At 35.4% G+C, this 12,627-nt stretch overlaps 1 pseudogene across 1 annotated transcript; it reads right to left on the reverse strand.

Moving 5' to 3' along the window:
- Positions 1–6,506: 6,506 nt before the first annotated feature.
- On the reverse strand, positions 6,507–8,229 carry LOC116422081 (annotated as a pseudogene). The gene has a single exon (XR_004232669.1). The product of XR_004232669.1 is annotated as a ras-related protein Rab-6A pseudogene (transcript).
- Between the last annotated feature and the right edge of the window lie 4,398 nt (positions 8,230–12,627).

The raw sequence follows: 12,627 nt of genomic DNA on the forward strand, positions 1-12,627 counted from the left end.
TATTATCTGGGCTTTGCCTCTCCTTGCCTAACTGCTTGTGGGGAGGGAGACTTCCTTTTTCTTGAGATCATAATAAAATTCCTTTCTGCTTTTACCTTGAGAAATCTCCTATGTTAATTTGATTTATTTGAATAGGTGGTCTTTGTCCCACATGATAGGAAAAAATACATTGGAGTAGATTGAGACATAGAGCAAGAGGCAATGATCAAAGAAAGGTTATCAAAAGACAAAGATGAATTGCAGAATGAAAGACTGAGAAAAGTGACTTTGGAAGGAAGAGATTTTTCTATCCTGAAGTGAAAGTTTTATAGGAGGAAGTGGGGAACTTTTCAATGGGATCTATCAGTTTCAGGAATAAGGTAATTCACTGAAATTGTAGGGGCAAAAGCCAGAGGGGAACAAATGGCCAAATGGATTTAGATATCTTTATAATATTAAATCCCCTTACAGCATATATATTTTGGTCTCTTTAATGAATATGAAATCACCAACTACATTTTTTCAAGATTACTTCCAAAACAGAATTAAAGAACTTCAGAATTGAAAGTCACCTGAAGTGACCTAATGAGACCTCTACCTGATTGTGTCTTGGCAAGTGGTTATTTATCTGCTCTTAAACTACTTTTGACACTTGGCAACATTACTTTCTAAGGCAGAAAATTCTGTTCTTTTTCAATTCTGTCGGAAAGTTTTTATTTATATCATTAAATTTTTAAAATTCTAAGATTTCAAGCCTAGGTTGACCCAACAGATATGTCAAGTCAGTTACTTCTGTGATTTGACAGCTGTTACAAAGTCTTGAGTGCTCTCAAATTTCTTTTCCATCAAACCTATATTTTGCTACCTTTTGCTTCTGTCTTATTATTGACTGTGCTTCTGATTTTTGGGACTTCAACACTGCGGCTGTATTCTTACCCCTGAAACCTCTTCAGTGCTTGACATCTGTTCACTTTGGAACCCACATCAGCCGCTATGTCTTCATACAGGAACACGTCTGCAATACTGACTCTCTTTTTCATTCACATATTGACTTCCTTCTGGAGCTGACATTTTGGAAAGGTTCCCAACTTCACCAATTTTCATTCTCCTACTGGTTGTGCTTCTGATTTTCTGGACTCATTATGCTGCAGCTGATAGTCTCCTCATTTTCTAGTTCCCTTTTATATATTGCCTTTCATCACCAAAATGTAAGCTCTTTAGAGCTAGTAACTTTTTCTTTTTTGTTTGTGTTTGTATTTACAGTGATTATCCCAGTGCCTAGAACATAATAAGCACTTCATAAATGTTTGTTGTCTTGCCCATAGTTTGAGGATATTTTCAGGCTATTCAACAAAATCCTCTCCTAAGAACTTAAAGAATTGCAAGATATGATAACTGGAAGAGGCCATAGCAGCCATCTAGTTGATTGTGTGCTCTCAGAATAGTCCCCCATTAAAACATGTCTAATGAGAGATCAATGTCCTTTCTAAACTGTTTCCCAAATTGAATACTGCACTTTGAATAAAGTCTTGACAGTTTTTTTTAAAGCAAAACCAATGTCTTCTAGATAGGAGTCTAAAATCCTAGGTTTGGATTAATCACTAACAATATAATGGGGTCTCAATTTTGTCTCTTTTTGAAATGAGGATGATCTTTTCGATTTAGATGATCTCTTTGGTTTTCTGCTCTAATATTCTATGATTCTATCTAATGTCCTTTTGGCAATGCCCTATTTAATTTTCACTATGGAATTTGTAGGGATTATTTACCCTGTCACATTCTATGTTTTGAATTTAAATATCCCTAATTGTGACAAAGCATCTTTTTTGTTTGTTTCATACTTTCTGAATTCTAACAGTGTTACTATATTATATTTAGAAGTGTGATATCAGCCTATGGTAACACTCCATATCTTCCTTTCAAAGGATGTCAGTGACCTGAATAGGTTTTAATGTGAAAGAACAAATTGTAAATGGTAGCTACAGGGAAAGAGACAGAACTTGAGAAGGTGAAATTGTTAGGACAAAATGGATGTGAGGTATTTTAGGAGAGGAACAATTAAAGGTTCACCCTGTGACATCTATAACTCATCTGGGACTGGACACCGAGCAAGAGAGGAAAAAGAAAATAATACAAAAATATTGGACAATTGTTTTTTTTGATGCCAAGTTCTATCTTTGTATAGCAGAAGGACCACATGTTTAGGACATCAGAAATCTTTGATTGAATATTGGCTCCAACAGTAGCCACTATGACACTGATCAAATCATCTTTGAAATAAAAAGGATAGGCAATATAATCTCTAAGTTTTTAACTATCTTTAAATTAGAAGCACCTCCAAGAAGAGTGGGAAGAAAATCTTGTGTTTTTGGATATTGTCATTCCATGCAAAGTTGCCTTACACTTATTTGGTACAAATCAGAATGTCCAAGCATGACATTTGGATAAAATTCCTGTTGATAGTGAAATTTTCCCTTTGATAATAGCCTCCTTGAAGTAAGTTACTTAAAGTTTTTTCTTTTTTCTTTTTTATATTAGAAGCTTGCATGAAAGCAATCCTGGGGAAATGCTAAGAGTGGAGATGAACCATGGTGTGCTAGTAAATGCTTAAAAAATGGCTCCCTAAAAAAAAGAAGACAACATATTTTAAAGTTTAGTTTGCATTATTTACATTTTCTTCCTTTTTTAAGCCTATATAACCAACAAAAAATAAAGCAAATGCACATAAAATGTATCAATCAGTTCACAAATTTCTTTGACTTGGCTCCAGCCTGCCTCTGTGAGCAGAAAAGTCTTAGGTATGCAAATGCCAAAGAACAGGAAATTGTTAACATTGAAAGAGTGGGGAAAATACTTTATATACTAGAATAAAGAATAAGAAAATGTTATTACTTGAAAATAAGACATGGGATCATTTTTGGAATTATGCTGGATATGGGATAATGTCAACTCTTTTTTTTAAACACTTGAAATTTGTGTCATTGCAATTACCTTGCTATCACACTGCTCACATTAAGGATAAAATCCTCTAAGTTTTCATTGTAGTAATGGTCTGATGAAAGCACAGAAAAATTCTAATGCTCTTTATCTATGTTAAAAGTTTGGGAAATTTGTCTCTTATTTCTACTAGGGGAAATAAAGTAATCCACATTGTAAGTGATCAGAGACAACATTGTGAAAATAAAATGATTATCTATGGGTGGAATAGCTTTAAGTGCTATAAAGTCAATAAGAAATAAGGTTTAAAGAAATAGAAATATTGGAAAGACTGTTGAGCATATGAATTGAAGACCAAACAGTGAAAATATGGGAATGACAATTACAATAAAAAAGAAATTACAATTACAATAAAAGAGAAAGTACTTATCTATGTATGGAGACTTTAAGTAGAACCACCAAATATTGTAGAAGCACTATCCTTTAGTGCTAGTACTGAGTGGTTTTGGGTTTTCAAACATTTCTACAATTCCAAAACCTTCAGTCACTGGGGGGAGCCATGAATGGAGATGAAAAAGTACTAAAAAAATCCCATCATTAATTTAGAATTTAATTAAAGAAGAAGACTTTATTGTTTCAGATTTTCAATTTTTATCAAAGAGCCATTTATTATAAAAACAAGCTTTGAAGAACCTACATGTAAAAGGCAGATCAAAAAAAAAAAACAACAACAACAAAAACAAACCAAAACAAAACATCCCCTCCCACCAACAAATCAAATATGCCTGAAAGTTTAAGACTATGAACAATCCATTAACTGTGATGTTATATAGCCAACAGCAATTTGCATTTGAAACTAAAGGCAATAGAGATTTCTAACCCTGCCAAACCATGACCCTTAAAAGGCATTGTTAAATGCAATCTTAGCATTTACTATAGGTAAGACAAAAAAAGAAAGAATGGCTGCCCAAAGCTGCAGTGCTATTTTTTCTAAATCCTGCCCTATTTTAAAGGGGGATTAGAAGAAAAAAAAATTTGTTATAATTATTGCTAATAATGTTATGCCACAATTCTCTTTTATTGTCCTGACTCAGTTTCCCTAATTATCCTAACTTGGTTTCCCTGAATTGTGACCTAATTGTTCTGAGTCATTCCTGCAACCACCCCTCCCTCTTATTTGAATATTTGAGTACCAGAATGCCTTTCCCCAATCCAATCTATCAGAATAGCAGATACTACCTTATCAAGATACCTCTCCCCACCTTCTAGCTGCCTCCTCCCATTATGTCATCCCCATCTTGGGGGAATCCCCTCATCCTGTTAGAACCAGATTATGAGAGTCCTGTTTCTGCTCTCAGTATCTTGACTCCACACCTGCCTGGTCTACCACCTGTATCTGACCACCTGTATATGTCACTGAGAACTCAGTGGATTCTTGGAGATGATAGATAGTCTCATTCAGCCCTGGGACCAAACCATGGATCCATTTGGTCCCAGTAAATCTCTCCCTTTCAAATAAAATATTAAATACTCTCTAATCTCTATCTTTCCTCAGTTTCTCTGGCATTACAATACACAATCATTGTCTCACAATTTAATCCAAATGTCAAATTCATTTTTTGTCTCCCAAAACAAGATCTCCCTGATGAAGGTATTTTTGCCATTTAAGGCAAATATTAAAGATGTTGATTTCAGCTACTGAGATTAAAAATGAAAAAATTTTATAGAATTTCATAAGTGTTTTCATATCAATGTGGCCATTGATATCATTGCTGAATCCTGGAATGATGGAATAAAAGAGTGCTTGCATTGAGTACTGCAGAAACTGCTCCCTTACTTGATTCTGATTTTGAAGGATTTGAACTATTAACACAATTTTTAAAAACAAAACAAGATACATTGATATAGAAAAAAATCAACATTTTGGATTTTAGAAAGAAGAAAATGTGGATTTTGAAGAGCTAGAATATGATCCTGATGTTATAACCATAGAAAATAAGAACCATCAAGGAAACTGATTTCTGATGGCAAAGTAGAGGCAGAAAATGATGAAGATGACAATGATTATGAAAATCAGAAAGCATATTACAATTGTGAAGAATTAACTGAGTACAGACACTCTCATGGGAAAATAGACTTAATTGTGACTTGAGACTTTATAATAACAAAGCTGTATTTGTGTTTATCCCTTCCTATTAACCACCACTTCTTAATTAGCATTTAAGTACTTCTTTTAAAGGTGATGGCTTTAAATTCTATATCTGCTTGTATAGCTATTCTGTAGGGAAACTTAAATTAGAAGTTTATTATTATTGATTTATATTCTTTTATTTCTAGGTTAGATTACAGAGTTTAGAATGTAAACCTAGACTCCCCCAAACAATGGGAGAAAGACCAGCCCAGGAGGTTGAGGAGTTTGGGGATTTATACATTCAGGCTAATTAATTTTGTGTTTTGAAGTTATGCTTGGCACTTTTCTTTTGCTGACAAACACTTTGTTAGCTGGGAGATGCCCTTTCTCATGAGATTGTAATAATTCTCTTTTTGTTTTTTTTTTACTCTAAGAATCTCTGATTGCTTTTGTGGATGTTATTGTCCCAAACATAATTTTCAAATATTTTTGAATGTTATTGAAAAATAATTGCAATAACTTTAAGATAATTACTGGAAAGCTGAAGTGTAAAGGGCTGAAAGTCTGAGTAGGTGCACTGAAATCAGACAACTGAGCAATTAAGGCTAATTACTTATTGAACAATACTCTATTAGCATATGTTTGGAAAATGGCCTTTCCCACTATTCTGTGCTGGCTTGTTCTTTTGGTGTATACGAGAATTATAGGAGGGATTAGGGGGTGGAGTAAAACAAGCCAGAGTCACTTTTTTTTTTTTTTTTTTTTTCATTGAAATTTCACCTTTATTATATTACGTTAAGTAATGTTTACAACAGAGTCTGGAATGGCCATCCTGCACTATAACTCCGCAATTCTTTCTGCAAACAATGTATTTACAAACGTGTTTATTGACTTACACATCAATCTCACAATAACTAGTAAAGGATAAAAGGGTGCACTCCTAGTGTATTGTTTGCAGTGTTTTTTCCAGGGGTGGGGTGGGGGGACAAATGATGGTTTGAGGGTAGGGAGGCGCTACATATTGCCACACTGACCAAGTTCTAGACAGATTCCTTGACACAACAGCCAAAAAGATAGGAAGTAAATTTTTTTTTTAAAAAGGAACAAAGGCAAGGAAATAAATATCATCAAAGGAAAAAAATGTTAATTGTATAATTTTGTAGCTTAGTTAAATATAAAACTAAATTCCTGGTTAATTAACCAAACTATACAGATCTAATGGAAAAAACCAAACCGACTTGGAAGACCCAACATAAAAAGGCCAGAAATTAATGGCATAAGCCTGCATAATCTTGCATTTCACTTCTCTCTCCTTGTCCACAAAGGCTTTGAGGGCTTACAAATAAATTGCTACCCTCTCCAACTTGACCTCAAATGTTCTGAGCAAAGTATGTGCTATTCTTCTGAGGGTTATCTTTTTGTCCACAATCTTTTCTGCCAGTTATAACAGGGCCAAATCTGAAATCCTTCCACTCTTTCTTTGGGGAGTTATACTTACACAGTGCCTTGTCTGTACTTCATTAAAGACAGAGAAAGAAGGGGAAAAGATCTGTTGCTTTTTAAGTTTCTCAATAATGTAATACCTCCCACACTTCATAAGTCTTAAAACCTTGATGGGGGAGTGTCCATAAGGTCTTTCCAATTTTACCATGAAGAGTAGGTACAATTTTTTTAGAATACCACATGGATAGGAACACCTAGTTGTTTGCTGCTTGCAATGTTTGGGTAAGCACATATGAAGGGAATCATTTCTCCTGGTCAGAGAGACTGTCAGTCACTATCAAGCTGACCCATTAAAAATAATCATTCTCTAAGCCTATCCCCATCAGAACACTGTCCTTTTCATAATGCCAGATGGCTTTGTCTCAAGGGAATTCCATGAGTAAGCTAGAAGGTTCACGTTATCAATCTTTGCCCAAGGACAGCGGCTTGGGTTATCCCTAATGCTGAAGGCTGACTCAGATACACCAAATCTGCCTGCCTTGACTGCTAATGGGCTACTTCTAATTTGCTTTGTGAGGCAGAGTAAAGGCAGAGACAGGGTGATTTGGGGTGATAGTGGGGGAGAGAGGATAAAGATCAGCTAGAGAGGTGAGTTCTATTCTGAACATATTGCTCCTTAACCAAGTCAAACTCAGACCTTTGAGATTTCCATAATTTCAAAGTGCACTATCATAACATATTTAAAAAAAGGAACAAATGTTAAGAAAATGTACCTAGTTTTTAAAGTTATCACTGGAATATGCTGGAATATTTTGGCTTTTTAATATAAATAATGAAGACACTGACATATTGTATGTATGTTTGTGTGTGTGCGTGCGCGCACATGTGCGCTTGTGAAGCTAATAGATCATCTCCACGAGACAGCCAGCAATGATGAATTGCAATACGTTATTACTGAAGGGGGAAGGTTCAAGCCAATATTCACACTGCAGTCAATGAAGAATAAGGGGGCAAAAGCAGTGAGGTTCTGGGGGAAGGATTCAAGAAGCCACATGGTATTAGCAGGAACAGCCTCCTTCATTAACTGGTGGCTCCTGAGGCTTTTCCAGTTTTATGTCAATCATGTCTTCTCTGCTTTTGTCCTGTGTACTCTCCATCCCAGGCAAGGCTGCTGCCACACGTCGGAAAAGCTGTTTTACATTGTATCCTGCTTTTGCACTTGTTTCAATAAACATAACATTGAGCTCTTTGGCTTTCCTCTCTCCCTCCTCAATAGACACTTGTCTCTTATCAGCAAGATCTGTTTTATTTCCCACTAGCATAATGATGACATCACTTCCCCTTTCCGTTCTGACATCATCAATCCATTTTGTGGTTTGCTGGAATGAGTTTACATTTGTGATATCGTATACTACTACAGCTGCAGCGGAATCACGGATGTAACTGGGAATGAGGCTACGGAAACGTTCCTGACTCGCAGTATCACACAGCTGCAGCCTGATTGTTCGATCTTCCAAATACATTGTTTTTGATAAAAAGTCAATGCCAATTGCTGCCTGGTAGGTGATCACCACATGAATCTGGTGATCAAAGATGTTTTTCCAACGCTCTGCTCCCCCAGGAACACCAGCTTGAATTTCCTCAGAGGGTTTCCGAAGTCCCCTCCAGCAGACATGATGGAGCCAGAGCCGCCGCCTTCAGCCTAGCGATCTCCTCAGGCCCCGCGGGCTCCCCGCAGCCCCAAACACAGAGGGCGGAAGAGCGGCAAGAAGCGTGAGGATCTGGCAAAGATGCGTGAGGAGACGGACCGACAGACGAGGGAACGGGCAACCGCGACAAGCCGGGGGGTGGGGTCGCAGTCGGCCTGGCACGACTCGGAGGGAGACGGCAGGCGGCGCCGCCCTTCCGCACGCTGCCCGAGGGAGATGAGCGGAGGAGACCGATGCCGCCGCAACCGCTCCTCGATCCCTTTTCCCAGAGCCAGAGTCACTTTTGAGAGATTGCATTCATTCCCTTCACTTTTACTCCTAAAGACCAAGAATAAAGACCAAGGACTTTTGCTTATCCTGACTCTGGCTGATTCTTAGGCATCCAGGATACTAACTCGGTCTTCACACTGAAGATATTAGAATAGTTGTGCATAATATCATAGAGGTGACTTCTGTACGAAAGGAAAAGACTGGCAAAACAGCATTAGAAACATATTTTAAACCAATAGAGAGCCACACACACCCAATCAGATTTTACAACTTTCCATCTGATTTTAGATAACTTTTATCCCAATGCTGCACAATAACTTACTTCCTGCAACTCTTAGATTCCCTCTTCAGCAATCAAACTTAAGGTCATTTTAAATGTAAAGTGACATTTAACATGTGTAAAACCACCATTTTGTTAGATTCCTGTTTTATCTTTTTAAAACTTTACCTTGATGAAATTTTTGAGCATTGTGCCCCAACTTCATTTCCTCCATAAGCCTTGTTACTTTTATTGTGTGATTCTGCATATGATGGTGATTTTGTAAGGAAAATTTCCTGTTATAGTGGAACTGGCTATCCTAAAGCATTCATAGACAAATTGGTTCTAGTCAGTTGATCATTTGAGAAAGAGACAGGGTTTTATTGACTGCTATCTTTCAAAAAGATCTATCAGGTTTTGAATCTTTACAAGTTTCTGCCCTCTTGGGCAAGCTATGTGATTGATGATGGGTAAACAATGTTACTTTTTGAAAAGGTTCAGAGACTCTGCAGCATTCTGTAATTCCAGAGCACAGGTTTGTATCCAAGACGGTAGCAATGCACAGGATGGAAGAAGTGAACTTTGGGGGTAACCATCAGTACTTCTGCCAGTGGCAGATAAAACACAGAGATGCCATAAATAAACATGGAATTGGTGGAACCACTGCTATGTATGAATCAAACTAAGTTTTCATCCTTTCTGTTAGAGTCTGAGCTAGTATTAGGGAGAGGATGCTCTCAAAGTTTTATTTAAAGATGTTGGTATAATTTTTTCCTATGTCTTTAAAATAAATATACTTTTGTAAAAACTAATGTTATTAAATGATTAAATGAAATTGGGTCACTAGTAGTAAGTCCGTAACAATGATAGCAATAGAGGGAAAAAATGGGAAAAAAAAAATCACTATCTCTAGCTCAGAAGGCAGACCTAGATCAGGAAGGAAGATGCCTCCTGTCTGATACTTAATCAGGTAAGACCTCCCTTGGCCCAGAATCAAAATGAATTTTAAATTTGAGGAAAGGTGTTTGGATATGTAAAAGTTTTGTTTCTGTCTTTAAACTTTCAGGAAGTAGGTAGTTTTACATGTTGTTTCCCTTATAAATTTATCATATGAATTTCCATGTTCATTTAATACTATTTTACTCTACATTAATAGTAGCTTATCCCTTCTTATTCATGAGATAGATTGCAGCAATTCACAAACTTTTTGATCTCAGAACCACTTAACACTTTAAAAAGCTGTTGTGGACCCCAAAGAGCTTTTGTTTACATAAATTATATTTAGCAATATTACTACACTTGCTTTATTTGAAATTTAAATTTCTTTCTATTGTTATGAAAATAGTTTTATTTTTAACTTCACAAAACTTCACTGGGCCCCAGAGATTCCTGACCACATTGGAAAAACTATTAGGTTTAGAAAATAGAGAAATGAACAAGATGTTTGCTTTAAAAGAGATTAAAATAAATTCTCAGGAATAATTTTTATGGTAATATAGTCAGTAAACCTTAGTTGTAGCCCGAGGTTTAAGGAACAGAAGGAAGCACTATTTCAAAGGTCGCATGACTGTGCAGGTATATATTTAGTTAACAATATGATTCTTAATTCTTGGTTGAAACTGTTATATAGTTCTTTTTGAAATGTTTAGAAATAGCAAAGGATTACCTAGGGCATGGATTTTTTTTTTCTTGCAAATGAACTTTGATAGTATTCATTAGAAGAAAAAGCAATAAATTTGAATTCCAAACTGTTAAATTTAAGTTTGTGATCACATAAGTGTACAAGTGCTCTATTTTATTTCATACCATGACAAGACTCAAATGAGAAAATTTGGAGAAGGGGGTGGGTCAGTGAATTATGAAGCAGATACTGACTTGGCATCATCAAGGTGGTAATACAGAAGCAAAAAATAGGTGAGAAATATCTCATTAATGAAAAGTATGTTAAAAACTAAGAACAAATAAAAAAGTAAATTCTTGTAAGGATTGAGGAATAAAATAGTTCAAAAATTTATTGGAGTCACCTGGTTAAAAAATATGCCTTATAAAAAAAAAAGCAAAACTTTCCTTAATTTATAATCTAAAAGATTCAACTGAAGGCACTAAGAGGTTGTTAAATTATCATATATCACACAGGAAGTATATGCCAGTCACAAGATTTGAACCATTTCCTTCCTATGGATGAGGCCAATTATCTATGATTTTGGCCTGGGTGACCCTCAGAATCTTTGTAATACTCAATTAAGTTAAATTGCCATTATTGATTATGTAGATAATATACATCCACAGCCCTTTCCATATCAGATTCCACATCCTCTACCACTAAATGTCCATGACCCTCATAAATACCTTTTATGGTTTGGTTTCAACTTTCTTCCCCAACCTTTTTATCATCATTTCTTCCTACCTAACACAACTCTTTCTCATTTTGCTTTAGAGTTTGTTGCTTTCCTAACACCCTTGTAAAGTGTGTAGGACAGTATGATGTCCATATTGTAGATTAGAAAACTGCAACTGAGAAAAGTTTTGTAATTTGAAAATGATTACATGGCTGATAAGAGGTAAAGTCAGTATTTTGAATGCAGATAAAAATAACTTAAAAAAAAAATCACCTTGAAAGACTTTTTGCTTGTTCAGTCTCAACTGATTTACTTATCGTCCCACCAAAATGCCATGTAAATTTCAGTTTCTGTAGTTTTATTTGCCTTTTTTCTCATACCTAGAATGCTTGCTCTTCTCCACATTGGTTTGTTTAATCCTGTCTTTCCTTCAATGTCCAACCTGAATATCTGAAATATTGTCATAACTTCCTGTCCCAATTTCCCATAGTGAGCCTTAATCTCTCTTTCCTTGGAACTTTCAAAGAAAGTTCTGTAACTTTCTTTGTCTGTAACACTCAACTCCAACTTATCTTATGAACTTATCATATTGCTATCTTTTTTTTTTTTATGACAGTCTGAGGTGTCCTCTCTTTACCTTTGTACAATCTCAACTTCATTTTACAGAACAGGAAATTGGGATTCAGAGAGGATAAGTATAACAACTAAGTTTAATTTTGACTCTCAGTCCACTGTCCTATACACTGGTTCATATTGTCTTTTCAATCACAAGCAGGTGTTAAATGAATATGTGTAATTCTGTTGATGATGATAATCATTATAGAGATGAAAGAAAATCTCTACTGTTTACCTGAATAGCCCTCTATTCCAAGTTTATCAGATCTTAGGAGAGTTGAATACAAATGTTTTTCCTGTTTTTTTTCTATTTTCATAAAAATGAGTTCTATTTCTGTAGTTGGCAAAACTATGAGTTTAATTCTGTGGATTGGCTACCTACATTGATATTTAGGAAAACGTACTGCACTTTATGATGAACTAATAGTACTTTCAATTTTTTTTTTTTTGGAGATTTTGTTTCTTTAATGCATATTCAATTGCAAAACCTCAACACAATTTTACCTATTTTTCATAGTTTTAGTAGTAAAAACCTAGTTACAGCAGATGGGGGTGTTACTATGAGAAAGAAACTCAGTCAATAAGCAAAATGAAATATGATGACTCCAAATTTTATAGATGTTAGGGTTTTTCTTCCTTGAAAACATGAGTTGCATAAAATGCTATAACTGCCTTTCTCTTCCAAATTTTAGGGATGGTATTACATATAAATTAGGATTCTTTCAATGTTTATGTTTTAGACATTGTATGTAGGAACCTTAGTCTAGAGAGAGGTCATTTACTTTTCAAAGAGGACAATGTTGGCTTATCTCTCAAACTTCTGTTAAAATGTTTACAAGCAGTTATTTTTCTTTCTAAAAAAACAAATTAAGAAGGACATCCCTATCTATTTTTTTAAAATTCCTTTTGATACAATTTCAATAATGAATATATGATAAAGCTGTT

Source organism: Sarcophilus harrisii, chromosome 1 (genome assembly GCF_902635505.1).
Source record: "Sarcophilus harrisii chromosome 1, mSarHar1.11, whole genome shotgun sequence".
NCBI lineage: Eukaryota > Metazoa > Chordata > Mammalia > Dasyuromorphia > Dasyuridae > Sarcophilus > Sarcophilus harrisii.